General features: G+C 43.1%; 1 long non-coding RNA gene across 1 annotated transcript in view; it reads left to right on the forward strand.

Moving 5' to 3' along the window:
* Positions 1 to 3,964, forward strand: part of LOC113225199 — a 10,420-nt gene extending 6,456 nt beyond the window's left edge. The window contains exon 4 of the long non-coding RNA XR_003309838.1: positions 3,843 to 3,964. This is a non-coding gene — a long non-coding RNA (uncharacterized LOC113225199). The remainder of the gene's footprint in view (positions 1 to 3,842) is intronic.
* Positions 3,965 to 22,398: the final 18,434 nt, after the last annotated feature.

The raw sequence follows: 22,398 nt of genomic DNA on the forward strand, positions 1-22,398 counted from the left end.
TGGAGTCTCGCTCTGTCGCCTGGGCTGGAGTGCAGTGGCCGGATCTCAGCTCATTGCAAGCTCCGCCTCCCGGGTTCACGCCATTCTCCTGCCTCAGCCTCCCGTGTAGCTAGGACTACAGGCGCCGGCCACCTCGCCCGGCTAGTTTTTTGTATTTTTTAGTAGAGACGGGGTTTCACCATCTTAGCCAGGATAGTCTCGATCTCCTGACCTCGTGATCCGCCCGTCTCGGCCTCCCAAAGTGCTGGGATTACAGGCTTGAGCCACCGCGCCCGGCCCGAGACTCAGTTTTTTTAATCTATGTAGTAAAGGTTATATCCTCTACTTTATAGGGGGCTGCAAAGATTGAATGAAATTTAGCGTAGCAATAGGTTTAAGAACTGCTCTTTGGCACCAGATTTCCTGTGTTCAGAATGTCTTCTTACCAGCTGTGTGAGTTTGGGCAAGTTACTTGCCCTCTCTGTGTCTCAATTCCTCATAATAATAACACCTGCTTATGATGCTGTTATAAGAATGACACGAGTTAACAAAGGTAAAGTGCTGAGAGCAATGCCTGACACATATTAAGCACTCCCAAAGTATTCACTATCATTTTTATCATGAACAAAGCAGGGCTGGGTGCAGTGGCTCATGCTTATAATCCCAGCACTCTGGGAGGCTGAGGTGGGAGGAATACTTGAGGCCAGGAGTCGGAGACTAGCCTAAGCAACATAACTTCTCTACAAAATTTTTTTGTCAGTTAGCTGGGCATGGTAACATCACCTGTAGTCCCAGATACTTGGGAGACTGAGAGGGGGAAGATCACTTGAGCCTAGGAGTTCGAGGCTGTAGTGAGCTATGATTGCACTACCGCACTCCAGCCTGGGTGACAGAGCAAGACTTCATCTCAAAAATAATAATAATAATAATAAGGCTGGGTGTGGTGACTCACACCTATAATCCCAGCACTCTGAGAGACTGAGGTAGGCGGATCACTTAAGCCTGGGAGTTAAAGACCAACCTGGGCAATATGGTGAAACTCTGTCTCTACAAAAAACACAAAAATTAGCTGGGTATGATGGTGCATACCTGTAGTCCCAGCTACTCAGGGGGTCTGAGGCGGGAAGATCACTTGAGTTGGGAGGTCAAGGCTGCAATGAGCCATAATCACACCACTGCACTCCAGCCTGGGTGAGAAAGAGAGACCCTGTTCCACACACACACACACACACACACACACACACAAAGCAAAACAAAAGAACTGAGCACAATCAACGCCTGCACTGCACATTCTAGACACTCAATGAACATGAATTGTCTCTCTCCACTACTCTTTTGGCCAACACCAGGGGAAATTGTTAAGCAATGTTATTCAGCACTAGTTATTTGTCAGCTCCTCTCATAAATCAGGATTACAGCCAAAGACAGCACTCTTAGCTCCATGGGCCTAGACTTCTCTGTCTCATTTTACAATGGAAACATTTCAAATGTGGCTGACCGCAAGCCCAACAAAAATGACCTCTAAAGCACTCCTGACAAAAAATACACATCCCTATAGCCTACCTGGTTCCAAACAAAAAACACACGTGCCCCACTCACTGACCCACACATGTGCTTCAAATCCCCCATGATTCCAGAATTCAACAAACATTTGTCAAAGCACCAGCCATATGTAAAGTCGTAAGAGGAACACAAAGAAGAAGAGGTCACCGACCTGCCTCAAAGCCTTGATTGCTAGTAGGGGAGAGGAGACACAAAAGACTGCAAGCGTTAACCACCTCGCGAGATAAACTGAGTGCTCAAGGAGAAATGTAGTTCAGTAAGGGGTCAGAAAGGACTTCAGGAAGGAAGCGAAGTTTGATCTTCATCTTAACTCATGTGCAAAATTTCAAATGGGAGTGATGTGAATGGGGAATTCCAAAAGGAAGGAAAGTGGGAGTAAAGGTTTAGTTGTTGGAAAGCTTGGGGAAAATACCAGGAAAAGTATGTCGTCTCACCATATGTCATATCAGGCAGGAACCTGGGATAAAAAAATATTGGCCCCCCACGTGGTGGCTCACACCTATAATCCCAGCACTTTGAGAGGCTGAAGAAGGCAGATCACCTGAGGGCAGGAGTTCGAGACCAGCGTAGCCAACAAGGTGAAACCCTGTCTCTACTAAAAATACAAAAATTAGCTGGGCGTGCTGGCCCCACACCTGTAGTCCCATCTACTAGGGAGGGTGAGGCAGGAGAATCCCTCGAAACCGGGGGGCGGAGGTTGCAGTGAGCCGAGATTGCACCAGTGCGTTCCAGCCTGGGCAACAGAGCGAGATTTCATCTCAAAAATAAATAGATAAATAAGTAAATAATAAATTTAAAATATTAAAAGTTGTAGCTAAAATGTTAAAGATGTTTTAGGGCAGCGCTGAAAGAACATCAGAATATATTTAAAGTGGGGAGCCAATGAAGCTTGTTGAAAGGCATGGAGGTGACATGATCAAAGCTGGTCCTTGGATGGTAAATCCAGTATTGTGGAGGCTGAATTTGAGAGAAGAGAGAAAGGAGGTAGGTGACCATCACAATAGTGTAAGTGAGGAATTAAACTGCTTTGTGGGAGGGATGGGAGAATGAGAATGACATGGGATATAGTATCCACAGATCTTGACCAGTGATTGAATTTGAAGGTGAAAAGAGAAAGAAATCGACAATGAGCCCCAGATTTTACATCTAGCTGCCTGAATGAACAATGAAACAATGTCTTCTGCAGAAGTGGGGGACAGGATTCTGGTTCTGGCAAGAAATAATGACTTAGGTTTATCCCTCTGAAAAAGCTAGTACTACCTCTTCTAGGCACCCTTCCTTGAAACTGCAAATAGTGGGAATTTATTTTCTCAACTTTATTTATTTACAGGAGGAGTCCCTATGAAAATCATGGAGTCTTGGGACATCTGAGGAGAGAGAAAAGGATGGCAAAAGCAGAGGCAAAGACAGAAATAAATCTTCTCTTCTTTTCTTCAGTTTTTCTGACAAGCTTATCCATTGATCACAAGGGAGAAAGAAATAGATGACAAGAGGAATTTCCCCTACTACAATATAAGTTCTGTAAAAGCAAGAATTTGTATTTTCTTTCTCTTTTATTCACTGATGTAACCTCAGTACCTAGGGCAGTCTCTGGAAATAGGGAGAGCTCAGTAAATGTTTGTTGAATGAATGAATGATCCCCTTCTTTAGGCATATGAAGAAATAAGGAAGAGTGGTCACTCACAGCTAACTCAAGATTCCCCTCCCACCCCAATCATCTACCCTGTTAATTCTTTTAATTCTTTTTCATCCTTATTCAAAAAATACCTAGAGACTGGGCATGGTGGCTCACGCCTGTTATCCCAGCACTTTGGGGGCCAAGGCAGGAGGATGGCTTAAGGCCAGGAGTTCAAGGCAAGACTGGGCAACATAGGGAGATCCCCATCTCTACCAAAAACAATTCTTTTTAATTAGCTGGGCATGGTGGCACACACCTGTGGCTCCAGCTACTTGGGAGGCTGAGCTGGGAAGACTGCTTGAGCCCCAGAGGTCAAGGCTGCATTGAGCCATGATTGAGCCACTGTATTCCAGCCTGAGCAACAGAGCAAGACCTTGTCAAAAAAAAAAAAAAAAACCTGAAAATAATTCTCAAAGAGCCCGGCTTTCTATTATCACACTCTAGCAAAGCTATCAGGAATTGACACTTGTGGGTAGATACAGCCAAGGAAATGGCAGCTCCTTGAAGAGCAGGAAGCAGTTTATGACACCAAGCAAATCTGGTTGCTCGTTGGGAACGGAGGCTGGTTTGGGAAGTATGCAACAATTTGGCTTCTTTTCTTAACTTTATTTTCTATTTATAGGCTTACTGAATTATTTTCATCCATGCCCTTTTAAAATATGGTTGGTAGAAATCTGCCATTTTGAGAATAGAATCCCATTCAGAATCATGTTAGTCACTTTTGACTCCATGAGGACATCTTTCACCCAGTTTTGGGAAATCTGAAGAATGGATTCTTCTACAGACTCTCATAAAATATCACTAAGGTCCAAGAGTTGGTGTGGGAAAGAGGACATCGAAGTAAAATATTTTTCAGTGGATAAAGATGGGGAAGTAGAAGGATGTTATTCAAACGGGTAGTTTATGATTCAATTGGTCTTGACATCAGAAGCCTTTAATATCAGGCCCACCCATCCGGATTAATTAAGTAGATTGTGTCTTATCTTGCATTTCTGTTTCCTGAGACTTAATCATGATTTCCTCAGTGAGTATCATCCGCTGCCTAAACTTCATAAGAGGATGTTTTCTTTTTTGGAAGCTACTACTCATGGGCAGAAACTGACTTTCAAGCCTACAACTTTAAACTATGTAATACTTGATATGAGCAACTCATCCCACTCTTTTCAACTTATTCCCTAGGATCATTTATTATGTGCCTACTACATGCAGGGCACAGTGGGAATACAGATACAAAGATAAATAAGATTGTCTCTGCCCTGAAGAAAACTAATTTCTGTGTGTAGAAAGACATACAACTGACTCTTCTATCACAGACCATCCCAGCTCTGACATAGAGTCACTAGAGGTTTTTGAACAGTAAGTATCATGATCATTCAGGCTTAGCCTTTGTAGATGTGTTTTGCTTTATCTCTGTCATGACATGACTAAGTTCATCCCTACCAAGAAAGTACATGGGAAAAGATAAGTTATTTTGCTCATTTTACAAATATCTACTGTTCAATTCATTCTGAGGAGTTATGTAGACACCCACTTCTAGTTAAATCCTAATGAGAACTAACAACACAGCAGAGCTAGAGCTGATGGTAAAAAAAGTAGTCAAGGTCAGGAAAAAAAAAAAAAGTTAACCAGGTGTGGAAATTAGGAAGAAGCAGGGTAAATGGGGGTGGGGAAAGAGATGTGGAAAGACATAGAAAGGTGAAATCTAGGAAACAGAAAAAAGAATCTAATTTAGAGTCATGGAAACACCAAGACACATCAAGACACATGAGATGGGGCCTCACATATGGTATTGAATAAATAGTTGGGACTGAATGTCCTAACAAACAATGAAATGTATCTTTTTATAATCCTTATATTTATGAATCATATTTGTTCTCTTTGAAAAGCAAAGCTTGAACTCTATCATCTCTGTTTAATTTCCCATGTCACCTTAACATATACTAGGTTACCATATCATCATGTATCATTTAGATACCTTCCTGTTGCAAATAACCTATGTCTTATGTTACTTGCAGTGATGGATGTGAACATTGTAGACATGCAAAGGAAGACAAGAAAGTGTCTCAACACGGCAGAGCAAGAACACATGAGGAGCCCAAAAATAAATAAAGAAGGGTTCCTCACTGGTTAGGAATTCAAAAACTGTCCTGGTGACCTCATAGCATCTGTACCTCAGAAGCAGGCGGCTCTGGTTACTCCACCATTTCCAGGAACCAGGTTTTTCTCTCCCCGTCTGCTGTATTTCCTCTTCTGCTCCTGATCCATCTGCCTCTATCTTCTTCCTAACATCAAATTTCCTCACAGGAGACAACATGAATGGGTTAAGAAGTACACAACAAGGGCTGCTCCCACTGGACAGCGTCTTTGAAACTAGGACCTCACAAGTGGTCACCACAGGCCCCTGATGCCTGGGTACCCAGCGACCATCCCCAGTCTAGTCTCTCTATAGCAACATAAGTGAAGGGGAGTCTCAGGGGCTGCCTAAGGGGCTCAGAATGTGGTGAGTACTTAAGACTGCATGGATTTTCACTGTTTACATGAATATAAGACAAGTATTCACAGAACTATTTGCTAGATCTGTGAACAAAACATTAATAACATTGTATGTCCACATTCGAACCCCTGAAATTCCAACAACCACCACCCGCCCACCAACTTCCAGCAAACCTGCTCTCCCACAGTATTCCCCAAATCAGGTGGAAACAATTCCATCCTTCCAGTACTCAGACTGTAAAACTGGATTCATTCTGATTCCCCTCTCACACATCCCACACCTGATCTGACAGGAAATCCTATAGACTCTGCCATGAAAATATATCCAGAAACAGTCCAGGCGCAGTGGTTCATGCCTGTAATCCTAGTACTTTGGGAGGTGGAGGCGGGTGGATCATGAGGTCAGGAGTTCGAGACTAACTTGGCCAACATGGCGAAACTCCATCCCTACTAAAAATACAAAAATTTGCCAGGCATGGTGGTGCACACCTGTAATCCCAGCTACTCAGGAGGCTGAGGTTGGAGAATCACTTGAACCCAGGAGGCAGAGGCTGCAGTAAGCCAAGATCGTGCCACTGCACTACAACCTGGGTGACAGAGTAAGTAGATAGATAGGTATAGATATAGATCTCCAGAAATGTGCAACTTTCATAGTCTCCACCAGGATCATCACAGTCCAACCACCACTTCCTCCAGCCTGAATTTACTGCAGGAGGCCACTCCCTGGTCTCCAGGCATCCACTCTTGCTTCCCCCATGTACCCCACCACCAGTGTCTATTCTCAACAGAGCAGCCAAAATTGTCCTTTTAAACATTGGTTGGATTGTGTCTTCTGTCTGTTCAAAACTCTCCAGTTATGTCCACATGGATCTCAAAATAAAACCAAAGTTCTGGCCAGGCACAGTGGCTCATGTCTGTAATCCCAGCACTTTGGGAGGCTGAGAAGGAAGGGTTGCTGGAGCCCAGGAATTCAAGACCAGCCTGGGCAACATGGCAAAATCCCACCTCTACAAAAACTACAGAAATTTGCTAGGCAAGGTGGTGTGTGCTTGTAGTCCCATCTGCTCAGGAGGCTGAGATGGAAGGATCACTTGAACCCAGGAAGTCGAGGCTGCAATGAGTTGTGATCACATCATTGCACTCCAGCCTGGGTGACAGAATGAGACCCTGCCAAAAAAAAATTCCAAAGTTCTTACAACAGCCTACAAGACCTGCCATGACCTGGTCCTTCCTACCACCTGTCTCATCTTTGCATTCTCACTCACTCTGTACCAACCACACCGGCCTCCTGGATGTTTCTGGAACATACCAAATATGCTCTAATCACCAGTCTTAGCACTGGCTTTTCCTCCATTCTGGGATGTTCTTCCCCTGGAACTCCACAGGGCTAACCCCCACAGTTCCTGCACATCTATGCTTACATGTCATCTACTCAATGATGTTTAACAAACCACCTCACTTCACCTCTGCAGTATTCCCAATCCCCACACCTGCTCTGTGTGGTATTTTATCACATACCATGTAATTAACTTATTTGCTATCTTTAGGAAAAGGGTTTTTTTTTTTTTTTTTTGTAATTTTTTGTTTTGATGTTTTGTTTTCTTTTTGCTTTTGATATCTCTTCCCCTGGTAGAATAAAAGCTCCATGAGAAAACCTAGACCAATCTCTGAAACTTAACGCTCAGTAAATATTTGTTGGTGAATGCCTGATTTACAGGACAGCTGAAGCAATTTATTAATTTAGAAGAGCTTATTAATTTAGAAGTTATCAACTATTGTAAAACTTCTACTACACTTTGAAGTTTGATGTTATGGGTTGAAAAAAACCACAATTAGCGAAGTGCACTCTCCTTTTTTTCTGTTTATCTTCTAATCACCATCTGCTCTGATGCTGATTGATGCACAGATACCAATGTGCTATTTCCCATAAATTCACAAGCCAGTGAGTCAGTCCTTCAGGTAATAAACAGAGGGCTGTCGACCAGGTGAGATGAAAAGGCATGGTTGCCATCCTGAAGGAATTTACATGTAGCATGAGTGATTTATTGCACTATACAGTGTTAAGGTATAAGAAATATCTTACTGGTTTGTTGTGGTTGTTTTTTGTAGTTTTTTCTGTCTCTAAATAAAATTAAATCTGCTCCATTGCCTCTGAACCAAGCTTAAGATGAGATTCTCCGCTGTGGGTCTCAAGGCCACTACTCTTAACATGCACCACTCTGGCTTCTATATGTCCCCCTCGGTGGTCCTCTTAACTCCTGAGCTGCTGAGAGGAGTGTGACACAGGTCCATGACACCCTCAGAATGATCTATTACCAGACATCCTTCCTACATTTCAGGGAAGCTCATCCTCCATGAGGTAAACTCTTTTTTTCAACAAACGCAACTTTTTGTCCATACCCCTCAATAATCCTGAACTCCCGGCTGGCCGTGGAGGCTCACACCTGTAATCCCAATACTTTGGGAGGCCAAGGGGGGGGTGGATCACAAGGTCAGGAGTTCAAGACCAGCCTGACCAACATGGTGAAACCCCATCTCTATTTAAAAAATGCAAAAATTAGCTGGGTGTGGTAGTGCGCTCCTGTAATCCCAGCTACTTGGGAGGCTGAGGCAGGAGAATCACTTGCACCCAGGAAGCAGAGCTTGCAGTGAGCCGAGATCCCCCCACTGCACTCCAGTCTGGGCAACAGAGTCAGATTCTGTCTCAAAAAAAGAAAAAAATAATAACCCCGAACTCCCAAAGATTTGTTACTTCAGCCAAAAAGGTGTTGGGCAAGGGAGGTGCTCATGTGACATAAGGAATTAGATCTTAATGCACCTCTTAACCTGATAATACGTTTGATAAGACAAAATAGCTTCACAACTATTACAACAAAAGAAATTCTATAATGAAACTTCTAGGCTTAATGTATAAATTCTCAGACAATAAAAATTAAATAGGATAGAATTTTTTTTTTTTTCCTTGAGACAGTGTCTCACTCTGTCACCCAGGCTTGAATGCATAAGCTCATTTCACTGCAACCTTCATCTCCTGGGTTCAAGAGATTCTCCTGCCTCAGCCTCCCAAGTAGCTGGGATTACAGGTGCCCACCACCACATCCAGCTGTTTTTTGTATTTTTAGTAGAGACGGGGTTTCACCATGTTGGCCAGGCTGGTCTCAAACTCCTGACCTCAAGTGATCTGCCCCTCGGCCTCCCAAAGTGCTGGGATTACAGGAATGATGCACCATGCCCACCTAAAACAGGCCAGAATTTATCAGAGAAGTATTCCTGGAAGAAGCCGATTTTGAAACAATCCTGGAACCAATGGAAAGAGAAAGAAACTTTCCAATAAAGAAGGGACAATTTAGGGAAAATTGTTACATTATAGGGAAATAAGGCAGGAAATAGTGAGTCACAGATGGGGGAGGAGTTAGAAGGTTACAATGTGGGGTACCACAGTCATCAGGGGGATTCTTCACCACCGCGGAAAGGCAAGTCTATGGTGCATGGACTTGCCTGGAAATCAGAGTACGCCAAATATGACTCAAGACCAGTTTAGATTCTGGGAAGATAAATAGGGCAATGAAATGCTCTCATGAAGCATTAGTAAAATAAGACCCACACGAAAAAAGAAAAGAAGACCAAATACCACAGTGAAAAGTCCTGAGCGCAGCATTGGGTGCTCCCTTCCAACTGAAGCATAAAATTTCAACCACATTGCTTTCCCAGAGCCACTGCAACCACTGAGTTCAACAAATCCAATTCCTCCTTTTGGTGGTCAAAAACTCGAAACCACAGAGACGCACTGACGTAGAGAACCCTGAGGCCATCTGTCCCAATTTTCTGAGATGGTGCTAGACTTTGTAGCACTTTTTTCTACTGCAGAAGCTAAAAACCCTTTTAAAAATACAATACATTAATATCACAGAGGATATGCTTCTAGCAACAGGAAGGGCCTTTAACAAAGGAAAGGCACAGTGTCCCCCTTCAAAGTATTTTGCTGGGAGGTTATATACTTAGTCCCAGCTGCTAGTGCTTAAGGATATATCGTTTCTGTGACTTTTTTTTTTTTTTTTTTTGAGACAGTGTCTTCCAGGCTGGAGTGAAGTGGTATGATCTCGGCTCACTGCAACCTCCATCCCCCATGGCTCAAGCAAAGCTCCCACCTCAGCCTCCCAAGTAGTTGGGACTACAGGCACATGCCTCCACACCCAGCTAATTTTTGTACTTTTTGTAGAGACAAGGTCTCACCGTGTGGCCCAGGCTGGTGTTGAACTCCTGGCCTCAAGCAATCCTCCCACCTCCGCCTGCCAAAGTGCTGGGATTACAGGTGTGAACCGTCACACCTAACACATCTTTTCTTTATTCCTAAAATTCATCTAATCTTTATCCTTTAAGATGAATGATTGTGTGAAATAGCTTAAAGTCCTTTGTTCCTAGTTATGGTGATTAAAGTAGTGATCAGACAGGATATAATACCATTTTTAAATAATAAACTAGTGGCTCATGCCTGTAATCCCAACACTTTGGGGAGTCAAGGTGAGAGAATTGCTTGAGGCCAGGAGCTCAAGACCAGCCTGGGCAACATAGCAAGACCTTGTATTTACAAAAAATCTTTAAAAATTAGCCCAGTAGGCCAGGTGCGGTGGCTCACTCCTGTAATCCCAGCACTTTGGGAGGCCAAGGTGGGCAGATCACCTGAGGTCAGGAGTTCGAGAGCAGCCTGACCAACATGATGAAACCCCCTTTCTACTAAAAATACAAAATTAGCCGGCTGTGGTGATGGGTGCCTGTAATCCCAGCTACTTGGGATTACAATTCTCCTCCTGAGGCAGGAGATTTGCTTGAACCCAGGAGGTGGCAGTTGTGGTGAACCGAGATGGTACCACTGTACTCCCTCCTAGGCAAAGGAACAAGACTCCATCTCAAAGACAAAAACAAAACATAGCCCAGTATGGTGACATGTGCCTGCAGTCCCAGCTACTTGGGAGGTTGAGGCAGGCAGATCCTTTGAGCCCAGGAGGTCGAGGCTACAGTGAGCTATAATTGCGCCATCCAGCCTGGGTGACAGAGTGATACATAAATAAACCAAATAGATAAACTCAATAAATACATAAACTAAATACATTGATTTCCTCACTTGGTTCCTTATGGAGGCTCTTCATAGAAAGCTGTGTTGGACACTGCAAGAGGAATGGATGCTTTCCACGGTCCCTGCTGTCAAGAAGCTTACATTAGAAGGCAATGCTTACTCAAGCAAACATGCTTCTTTACCAGCAAAAGTGAAAAACTATGACATGTGAGAAGAAAGCAAGCCATCATTTTGATTTGAAGAGTAAGGAGAAGCATCATAGGAAAAGTAGCATCTTAGTTGGCCATTGGAGGAAAAACATAGAATTTTAATAAGGAAAGAAAGGCATAAAAAGAACATTCCAAGCTGAATAAGAATAACAAAGTCATGGAGATGTGAAAGTGCAGGGTAAGTTCAGGAAATAGGAAACTGCTATGTGGTTAAAGCAATGGACACGTGGGAGATGGTGGTAGAAGATGCAACCCGATCAGGCAGGAGCACAAACATCAGACTCTGTATTGCAGCAGACCCAGGAGAGCATTTTCGCTCAGATTTTCAACAATGACAGCCTTGTTAGAATAAGTGGGTGACTTCCCGTGGTGACTACTTCGAAGGACAACATTCACTGAGGTGCTTAAGTTCTAGGACTGCTTAAAACCAAATCACGTCCCATTGCTTGATAACTACAGCTGATAAAATCATGTCTCAGTACAGGAAAATTTAGCACCAATTAATTAAGTCATCAGGCTTCAGAGCAGAGTCATCAGCAAAGCCACAAAGGAGGAAGAGGCTTAGTCCTTCTGGGCAGTCTGGCAAATGAAGTTACTAAGTATAAACATAAAGTCTTCCAGGCAGTCCCCTTGGGAAAATCTGTTTCTGGCTTGGGGGAATTGGAGAGGTCTCTCTTAGGATCAGGAGTTACAGAGGATGAGGATGGTGGGGATAGGGGTGCGTGGACTGAGTTTGGGAAGGACCTAGCATCATGGAGTGTTCAGGTGCAAAGGAGAGAAATCAAGAAAGAAGCCCAGTTATTCCCTAGCACCAAGATAAGATAGAGATGGTGGGGACAACTTGCTCAACCTTTGGGTGCCCAACATGCATACCAAAGCCTCAAGATAAGAACACCCATGGCAGCACAACTAATTCCAAATGCTACAAGCTTGTGGTTCAAGACTACCAATAGAATACCCTTAGCTCCACCCACAGAGTTTCTAATTTAGTGAGCTAAATTAGACCTAAGTTGGGCTGAGAATTTGATTTTCTAAGAACTTCTGAGGTAGTGCTGATGCTGCTAGTCTAAGAACCTCCGACCTAGAACTTGTGAGTCACAGCCCTCAGGTGACATGTTTAGCAGCTGAATCTGAGAGAAACTGCAAAGGGTAGGAGTTGACAGTTTCCAGCCCAGACTACCTGAGGGGGATCTGTATGCTCGGGAGACTGATAAACATCCAAACACGCAACAATCCAAGACAGATTGTGATCATGCGATAAAAAGAAGGCAGAAAGAGAAGGTTAAAGGAAGGAAGCAGAGAAGGAATCTGGCTATTTGCCTGGAGACAACCACCCAGTAGAGCAGAAAGGAACTGCATCACTGGCCAGTTACTCAGAAGCTACAACTCAATTGTCACCTGGCTGCATCTAGAATCATCTATGGAGCTTTCCAAAACTGCCAGGTGCTAAGCCTCACCCCCCAGACAAATTAAATCAGAATCCTGCAGATGGGGCTCTGACTGTGGGAGTTTCTGAAAGCTCCCAGATGATTCAAACATGCAATTAGGGTTGAGAGTCGCTGTTCTAAGGGAAATTTGATCCTGTGTAAAGAAAGAAAGAAAAAAATATCCAATAGAGAAATCTATGGAAGAAGCAGTCTATCTCTATTTAACTTAAAATGTAACAAGGTTTCTAAAATGGTTGGTCCTCACCTTCTTACTCTGTCCTTCCCAAACCTTCAAATTCATTTACAGCTGTGGATACATCCAGCACTGTGCCTGAGCAGTTTCTTTTATCTTTATTTATTTTAAAATAAAGATGGGGTCTTTCTATGTTGCCCAGGCTGGTCTCAAACTCCTGGGCCAAGCGATCCTCTTGCCTCAATCTCCCAAGTCCTGAAATTACAGGTGTGAGCCATCGTTCTCAGCCTACGGAGCAGTTTCCATGCTGTTGTGCTCCCCCATGCTTTGATAACTGTGGATCATGATTATGGATTACGGTTAACAGCAGCCAAACAAGCCTTGTAGCTGAAAATATTGGAAGAAGCCTTCTTCTAGAGCTCACTCTCTTCTTCTCTCTCAGAGGTCTGACACCAAGACAAATGGTTTTTATCTCTGCATAGCTACAAATCTATGGCTCATTTATTTTACAGTAGATTAAAAATGTGAGTTTAAGAGTCAATGCTGCCAAGCATGGTGCCTGCCTCATGCCTGTAATCCCAGCAACTCTGGAGGCAGGAGGATCACTTGAGCCCAGGACGTCAAGGCTGCAGTGAGCTATGATCGCACCACTGCACTACAGCGTGGGTGACAAAGTGAGACCCTGTCTCTAAAAACATTTAAAAGAATAAAAATACAAAAGAGTCAATGCCCTTACAAAAGACATTTATAGAGCATCTAGTCAAATTTTATACATCTATGTCTGAGTATACTGAAGTATAAGTGAAATGTTATATGAAACTGCAACACATAAATAGATAAAAAGAAGGGCTATAGAACAGTGCGTATGATGTTATTATTTGTGTCAATAAAAGAAAGGGGTTGGGCAATATGGGGGGAAATCTCTAAAAATATAGAGAATAGATTGTGACATTGCTTCCCTCTAGGGTGGGACAGATTAGTGAGGAGACTTCTTGCTATGTGCTCTTTTCTACCTCTTGAATTTTGAATCACATACATGGATTACCTATTCAAAAACAAAATTTTTTGAATTCACTTTTTATAAAGCCTGCTCTGGTTGAAGCAGTCTGGACCTTCCTTTTCAGCCTTCCCCCCTCATCCCAAGCCCTCACATCCAAAGATCCATGAAGATTTCTAAACCCATGGTGTTCCTCAGAAGACGCCTGCCCTGCATGGGCTTTGCTGGAAAACTGCTAAATCATTTCACTCCCACATTTTTGTTTTCTTATCTTTTGTAACGACAGGTCTCACTATGTTGCCCAGCCTGGTCTCGAACTCCTGGACTCAAGCAATCCTCCCTCCTTGGCCTCCCAAAGTGCTGGGATTACAGGGGTAAACCACTACGTCTGGTCCAACCCCACATTTTTGGGCAGCCAGAGCTGATATAGAGAGGCCTGGTGATTTGTTCAAAGTCACACAGCTAACATATATATCAAAATCTGATTCTTTCTCCAGTGTTTTTTTTTTTTTTTCTATGCCCCCTCAAACATTTAATCCTTTCAACACAGGCTCTCAGATACTTAATGAACTTCTATACCTATGCCAAAGAGATAGCATTAGTACAAACACACAACAGTGGCAGAAGAAAATGTACGGAACAGACACCAACTAAGTAAGCACAAGCCTCCCAGTCACAACATTAATTATACAACAACAACAGCCCTCACCACTTGTAAGCTATTAGCCACTGCAGTATAAAAAAGTTTTATGTAGTTTATTTGAGTGTTTGTGGCATGTGTCACAAGACAAACATTTGGAAGATGAAAGCTCCATATAGATTTCTTTGGTGCTGGCAGAGCCCCAATGATCACTAGGTGGCAGTAATGATCTAACAACAATAAGGCTGCTGGCCTAGAACCCTTAGAAAGTGAAACAATGAATTAATATCACACATCTGACTACACAGCCTTAGTACAAAACTCCAAATAATTCATTCGCTTGATAAGCTATGCCACTATTGTAACAGCTGACAATGTTTTAGTTTATGTCACAAGTAGGCTGAAATCAGCCTTTGGGCAGAATCTGGTCAGCAATGTGTTCGTCTAGGGTAGTGTTTGGTTTTGTTGTTTTGTTTTAATCTAAAATGCTTTTTGGCAAGCACTCTCTAATTTTCCAGAACTCCCATCATTCTTTAATATCTTATTCTATGCTCCACACGTGTGTTTGGCCCTGGAAGGCATTTGAGATCGGGATCCCTGCTAGAATATCTTTTTCTGAAATACACAATGATTATGCATTGCAGCCTAGCTGGTCTGGTCAAGTCCCTTGGGCTTTTCCACCTCCATTTATTTATTTGTTTATCTATTTTGGAGACAGAGTCTCGCTCTGTCACCCAGACTGGAGTGCAGTGGCACAATCTTGGCTCACTGCAACCTCTGCCCCCGGGTTTCGAGAGATTCTCCTCCATCAGCCTACTGTGTTCCAGCGACTACAGGCGCATGCTCACCGCAAACTTTGCCTTCTGGGTGGGTGCAAGTGATTCTTCTGCCTCAGCCTCCTGAGTAGCTGGGATTATAGGCGCCCGCCGCCATGCCCAGCTAATTTTTGTGTTTTTAGTAGGGATGGGGTTTCACCATTTTGGCCAGGCTGGTCTCGAACTCCTGACCTCAGATGATCTGCCTACCTAGGCCTCCCAAAGTGCTGGGATTACAGGCATGAGCCACCGTACTCGGCCCTCCATTTATTTTTCCACAAGTCATTTTGGAACTATCTTCACAGGGTCGACAAGAATTGCATGCTGGGTTCTGGACAGAAATATAGATGCAATTAAATATTAATCAGACTGCAATTGATCTACTTTCTTGTTGCTGAAAATAACGTAGCACTAAATATTGATCATTGGCATCCCCATAGTTACTATAGATAGGATTTATTTTATCATTATTATTAGTTTATTAATTTATTTTTTTGAGACAGGGTCTCACTCTGTCACCCAGACTGGAATGCAGTGACACAATTGCAGCTCGCTGCAGCCTTGACATCCTGGTCTCAAGTGATCCCTCCAACCTTAGCCTCCAGGGTAACTGGGACTACAGGTGCATGCCACCATGGTCAACTAATATTTCTTCTTTTTAATTGTAGAGTTAAGGTCTTGCTGTGTTGCCCAGGCTGGTCTCAAGCTTCTGGACTCAGACGATCCTCCTGCCTCAGTCTCTCAGCCCAGCCTAAATAGTATTTATGACATTAGGATCATAAGACTTTAAGAATTGACTTGCATCTCCACTGCTCCTATAGATGGGATCTCTGACATTAGAATCATAAGGCTTTTGTTTAGGAACTGTTTAAGATGTTTTTCAGATCCCAAATTCCAGCAAAATAGCTGACACTAACCAGTTTGAAGACCCCCACTGAGGAATGGAATCGGCATGAAAATACACCTTTTTTATCTCCTTGCCCTGACTTCACCCTCCACTCTTTGATCAATCAATGATCTCCAAACTTCAGCCCACTCCCAAACCTCTATAACCCCTAGCCACAAATTCCTTTAGGAGGTGGATTTGAGGTTCCCTCCCATCTCTTCATTTGGTGGTACTGTTATTAAACCTCTTTCTCTGCTGCAACACCATGTCTCCATCTATCGACTTGCTGCACATATGGGGCAACAGGTGGCAAGGCAACAGACCTACTATAGTTGCAATTTCTCTATCTATCTACAATGTTCTTCCCCATGGTTTTCTTTTTCTTTTCTTTTTCTTTCTTTCTTTCTTTCTTTTTTTTTTTTTTTTTTTTTAGGCAATCTTTCTCATTCCTAAAGGCTCAGATCAAATGTCACCTCCCTTCCACCAGGAAGTTTATGCCAGGCCTCTCTCCTTTAACTTCCCATGGCACACAGAGCCTCTACTACTTTGTTGGTGATTATTTTCTGCTCTGTATTGTTCGTTGCTTTTTGTCTGTCTGAGCTCTTTCTAAGTTCCTGAGGGGAGCACAGAAGTTGGCTACTTCTTTGTGTGTGCAGTGGTTTCCAGTGCAGTGTCCGACTCATGCTTATATTTATTCTGACTCAACAACTCTGCCAGTATCTCCTTCACATGGACTAAAGGGAGGCAGGATAGTTTAGAAAAAGCTTTTTATAACATAGCACTAAAGGAAGAAAAGTCTATGAAAAATTAAAACTAAGCTAACAATTCTATTGTCTCCTAAAAGTATTAAGGGGATATATCATAGGGTACAAGATAAACTCTAGAGTCAGACAGCCTGAGTACATAGTATTGCTATGCCCTTAACAAGCTGTCTCACCCTAAGTAAGTCAACTTACTTGAGAAAACAGTAATAGCACCTAGTTAAAAGGGATTTTTATTTGTTTGGCTTTTATTGTGGTAAAAGCACTAACCATGAGATCTGCCCTCTTGACAAATTTGTAAGTGCACAATACATTAATGTTGCACAGCAGATCTCTAGAACTTATTCATCTTGCATAACTGAAACTGTACACTCATTAGAACAGGAAGACTTTTTTAAGAAATTCTACTTTGAAATAACTCTAGACTTACAGTAAAGTTGCAAAAATTGTAGTTTCTGTATACACTTCACCCAGCTCATTCAAATATTAATATCTTACATAAATGTAGTGCAATTATCAAAACCAGGAAATTGACATTGATACAACAATATTAACTGAATCTACAGACCTTGTTTGAATTTCACCAGTGTTCCCACAGTTTTCTTTTTTTGGATCCAATCCAGGATCCCATATTGCATTTAGCTATTATATCTTCTTCATCTTCTTCAATTAGTGATAGTTTTGGAAAATCCAGGCCAGTTATTTTCAAAATGCCCCTCAGGTTTACTCATGAGTAGACTGAAGTTAGGCATTTTGGGCAAGAAAAGCACAAATAGGATATTGTGCCCTTCTCAGTGCATCATATCTGGAGATACATGATCTTGGTATGTCCTATTATTGATGAGATTATTCTTGAACACTTGGTTAAGGTGGTGTATGTTGGGTTTCTCCACTGTTAAGCTTGCTATTTTTTCCCTTTGTAATTAGTAAATATCTTTTAGGGAGATACTTTGAGACTATACAAACATTCCATTTCTCATACTTTCACCAAGTAATTATAGTATCCTTCCACGGGACTTGCCTACAGCAATTACTACTATGGCGTTTGCCAAATATTACTCTTCTATTTTTCGGATTCCTTCTACAAGTATTAATTGAAATTCTACTGTAAGGAAGAGCTATTTCTTCTTCCCCATTTGTTTATTTAGAGGCATTTTATGAAGATTAAATGAAGTCGGACATTTACATGGTGTCTGGCACACGGTGAAGGCTCAGTAGGTGTGAGTCATCTTTAACATTATTATTACTGAGACAATATGGAAATTATGTAACTAATTGTTATGTGACTAATATTTTCTAGTTAGAATTGAGTATTTATAACATGTTTAAAGGTGTTCCAAAATGGTCTATTATATTAGTTTGCTAGGACTGCCATAACAAAAGACCACAGACTGAGTGGTTTAAACAACAGAAATTTATTTCTTATAGCTCTGGAAGCTGGAAGTCCAAGATCAAGGTGTCAGCAGGTTTGATTTCGCCTCTCTCCTTGGTTTGGAGATGGCCACCTCCTTGCTGTGTCCTCACATGGCCTTTCCTCTGTATATTGGCAACCCTGCTGTCTATCTGTGTGTTCTCATTTCCTCTTCTTCTAAGGACCAGTCAGATTGAATTAGGACCACCCTAAGGGCCTCATTTTAGCTTATTCATGTCTTTAAACGCCCTGTGTCCCAATGAAAGGTGAAGCCAACTGGGCTTCTAGGTGGGGTGGGGACTTGGGGAAATTTTCTGTCTAGCTAAAGGATTGTAAATGCACCAATCAGTGCTCTGTGTCTAGCTAAAGGTTTGTAAACACACCAATCAGCACTCTGTAAAAATGCACCAATCAGTGCTCTGTGTCTAAAAGTTTGTAAATGCACCAATCAGCACGCTCTAAAAACGGACCAATCAGCACTCTGTAAAATGAACCAATCAGCTCTCTGTAAAATAGACAAATTAGCAGGATGAGGGTGGAGCCAAATAAGGGAATAAATGCTGGCAGCCTGAGGCCTCATGGCAACCCACTGGGGTCCCCTTCTAGGCAGTGGAAGCTTTGTTCTTTCACTCTTTGCAATAAATCTTGCTGCTGCTCACTCTTTGGGTCCCCACTGCCTTTATGAGCTGTAACACTCACTGTGAAGATCTGCAGCTTCACTCCTGAAGCCAGCGAGGCCACAAACCCACCTGGAGAAACCAATTCCTCCAGGGACCCCACCTTTATGAACTGTAACACTCACCGCAAAGATCTGCAGTTTCACTCCTGAAGCCAGCGAGACCACGAACCCACCAGGAGGAATGAACAACTCTGGACACGCCACCTTTAGGCGCTGTAACTCTCACTGCGAAGGTGTGCGGTTTCACTCCTGAAGTCAGCGAGACCACGAATCCCCCAGAAGGAAAAAACTCTGGACACATCTGAAGGAACAAACTCGGGACACACCATCTTTAAGAACTTTAATACCGTGGGCATTCGCAGCTTAATTCTTGAAGTCAGTGAGACCAAGAACCCACTGAAAGGAACCAACCAATTCCCGACACACCAATACAATCACATTCTGAAGTACTGGGGCTTAGAGTTTCAACACATGAATTTGGGAAGGGGGAGATGTCATTCCGCCCATATCTACCTATTTGCTTTGAAGAATTATTGTGAGCAAATGATTAAACATGTGAAAGCACTTTCAAAACTGGAAAGCACCGAACAAACATAAGGCAATAGCATTAAAATATGACAAATCTTGGGAACCATTCGTGCACTGTACATTTCAGGCACTGAAGCATTCCCTCACAATGTTATTGGCATTATTCATTTCACTTCAACCCGGGCAGTGTGTGTGTTATCGCACATCCTCAGCGAGTGACACCCACATCACTGTGTATTGCTTGTTTTTTGTCTTTCTGGAGCTTCAGGCTTTCAGCAGCTCATTTCAGGCTATCCCAGCTACCTCCTCAGAGGACGGAGGCACCACCTTCCCTCAGAGGGAAAGCTGCCTGCGAGGCGGTGGGCAAGCGCCTGATTTCCCCATCCACCAGCTGCGTAGCCTTGGGCAAGGCCCCTCCGTGCAGCACTTCGTCCTGATTCCACGGCTGAAAAAGAGGGATAACAATCCTCACAAGGAGGCTGAGGATTAATGAGTTAATCTTTATAGAGCATTTGGAGAACACAAAATGGACAAACCCCTATTTATCTCTTTGTAGAACTAGCCTACAAACTAAACTCCCACGAGGAAACCAGGACCCTTTTATATAATGTTTACTTGAAGGAGGCAATTTGCAGATTCTAATAAATCTTAGCTTCCCAGAAGTAGGAAAAAGGCACACATTTCACTATATCTGAGTAAGTAAAAAAGTAGAACAATTTCTTCCCACTGAAGGTTTTGCTTATCAGAGGCTAACAGAGGCCAGGGAGAAACTGTGACCTGTGGTCTGCCTTGCCTGTCATGGATAAGGAAGAACCAGAAACTCTCCCCAGGGCTGTCAAATGTTTTTAAAGCTGACATCCTTGGCGTCCACAACCTCCAAACTCAGTGTGTGGGAGGAGGGGATGGATACCATTCAACTGCCTCCCGCAACTTGCCAAGCCCACCACCATTTTCCCAGGCTAGCAGTAGCCATTCCTTGCTTAATAGCAGTGCTTTCAAGCCCTTCAGAGACAGGAGTACTTCAGCAGCCAAAGTGGGAAGTCCTTCTTCCAAGTCTACCAAGGCCTTTGGCCACTGCCAAAGCACCCCAGAAGAGTTTGTCAGTAGGAACTGTCTCTGTTTACCATGTTGCATTAACTCTTTGCTCAGAATCAATCACTCCACCTGTGATTGATTGCCTGAGGCCACCAATACTGCTTTGGGGGGAAGTTTTTCTCCATACCACATCCTTATTTCCCTTGCCTCACTCCCAGGTAATTTTCACCACAGGTCTGGCAACAGCCTTCTAAAGGATCTGCATAATTCTGCTCCCTAATCCCTACTGCACGGTCTTCCCTGCTCGTCTCCACCTATTCAACCTCTAAATTTGAAACAATAAAATCTTCCAAATCCCACCTCTATTCTAATATCCCTTGGAAGTTCCTTGTTTAAAGGATCAGTAGAGATTAGCCAGGCCAAGAGAATGCTGGTGTGTGAGACGGGTCGAGGAGGGAGAGAAGAGGGCCAGAGAGCAACAGGAACTGCAGAACAGCACATACAAAGTCGTGATGTGAGCACATGGCTCGCATATGCAACTACTCAGGACTCAGCAAAACTGGAACCTAGAGGGAAATAAAGTTGGCGAGGGTCAGCAGAGCCAGGTCCCCTGTGAAGGAGTTTGGACTTTAGGAGAAAGTGGGGGGCCATTGAAGGATTTTAAGTAGGCAAGTGTCACAAACAAGTTTGCAAGTTAGAGAGATTTCTCTGGCAATGGAGTGGAGAATGCATTAGAGGAGAAATACTGGAAGCAGAGAGACCATCTGAGAGGTTGGTGCGATGATCCACAGTTGACGGCAGCAAGGGGTAGGAAGGAGAGGGGATGTTAACTTCAGCAGCATTATTCAAAGTGTTGTCCTTGGGCAAATGCCAACTTCTGGACCAATGTCTGTCCTCCAACTGTTTTTCCTGATCTGTTATGAGATGAAGAGCTTGTGCCAGAATGTAAAGTCAAGACACTTACTGCTTCATCAAAAAAAGTCTTGCTTTAAGGGGAAAAAAAGTCAGTCCTACTGAACGGTGTGCTTAGTGAAGTATTTGGTTTACATTCTGGCCCAAGTCCCTTATCTTCGTTAACGCGTAGCAAACAGTCTGCAGACCAGCACTGCAAGTGGTACTGACTCCAAGGACTTTCTGGATTGATGATGATTTGGATCAAAATGAGAAGTTTATAATCATGGTGGGTTCGGTAAATGAGGGAGACAATACATGCTTATAAGAAAAACAAGTAACCCAAGTGTCGTCAGGGTAATAACCTGAATGAGTGATGCATTATCTCACTCATTCTTTGAGGACTCTAGCTGAGAAGCTGGATCCCAGAATGGAATTACTGTGGGTTTTTGCATAAATCAGAAGTGAGTTCAAATCCCAACTTCATGACTGACTGTGTAAACTTATGTTAGTTAGCTGACTTCTCTGAACCTTATTTCCCTGTGTATAAAATGGGAGAAATAATACCTGCTTCACAGCGATGTGAGCTCATGACCTAGCACATGGCAAGTGTTTGTTCGCTGTTCCCTAGATGTAGCACATGGTAAGAATTCTTTGAAAAAAAAATGTGCTGAATATCATTTTTAAAATAAACAGAAAAGTAATGAGAAGACAGTTTTTAAAAAGTGATACAAAGACAGAGTTGGGAGTGTGTAATCACCTCTTCTAAAACACCAAACTGTGAAAAGATAGTAAAACCAAGCAGTTAAGATCTGTCTGCAGGCAAGTTGTAAAATACACTTTTCTTACCCCATCTTCCTCTCACAGACACCTCTTCCTACCTCCAGCCTCAGCCTCACATTCTGGGGCCCAGCTTTGAGTCATCTTGACTAAGGATCCATCCCCAGCCTCGGGTCTTGGTCTGATAACAGGGCTCTGTCTTGGTACCTGTTTTGGTCCTGTTGATGCTGTTACAGGTATCGTCCCAATACTCCAGGTCCCTCTGCTAGAACACCTGGGTTGCTCTTGCCAATCCCCTCCCAAAGAGATTCCTAAGTTATCAGGCCTATGGCTGTTGCCCTGGTTCCTACTTGCAGACA

This window comes from Piliocolobus tephrosceles, chromosome 1, assembly GCF_002776525.5.
Source record: "Piliocolobus tephrosceles isolate RC106 chromosome 1, ASM277652v3, whole genome shotgun sequence".
Lineage (NCBI taxonomy): Eukaryota > Metazoa > Chordata > Mammalia > Primates > Cercopithecidae > Piliocolobus > Piliocolobus tephrosceles.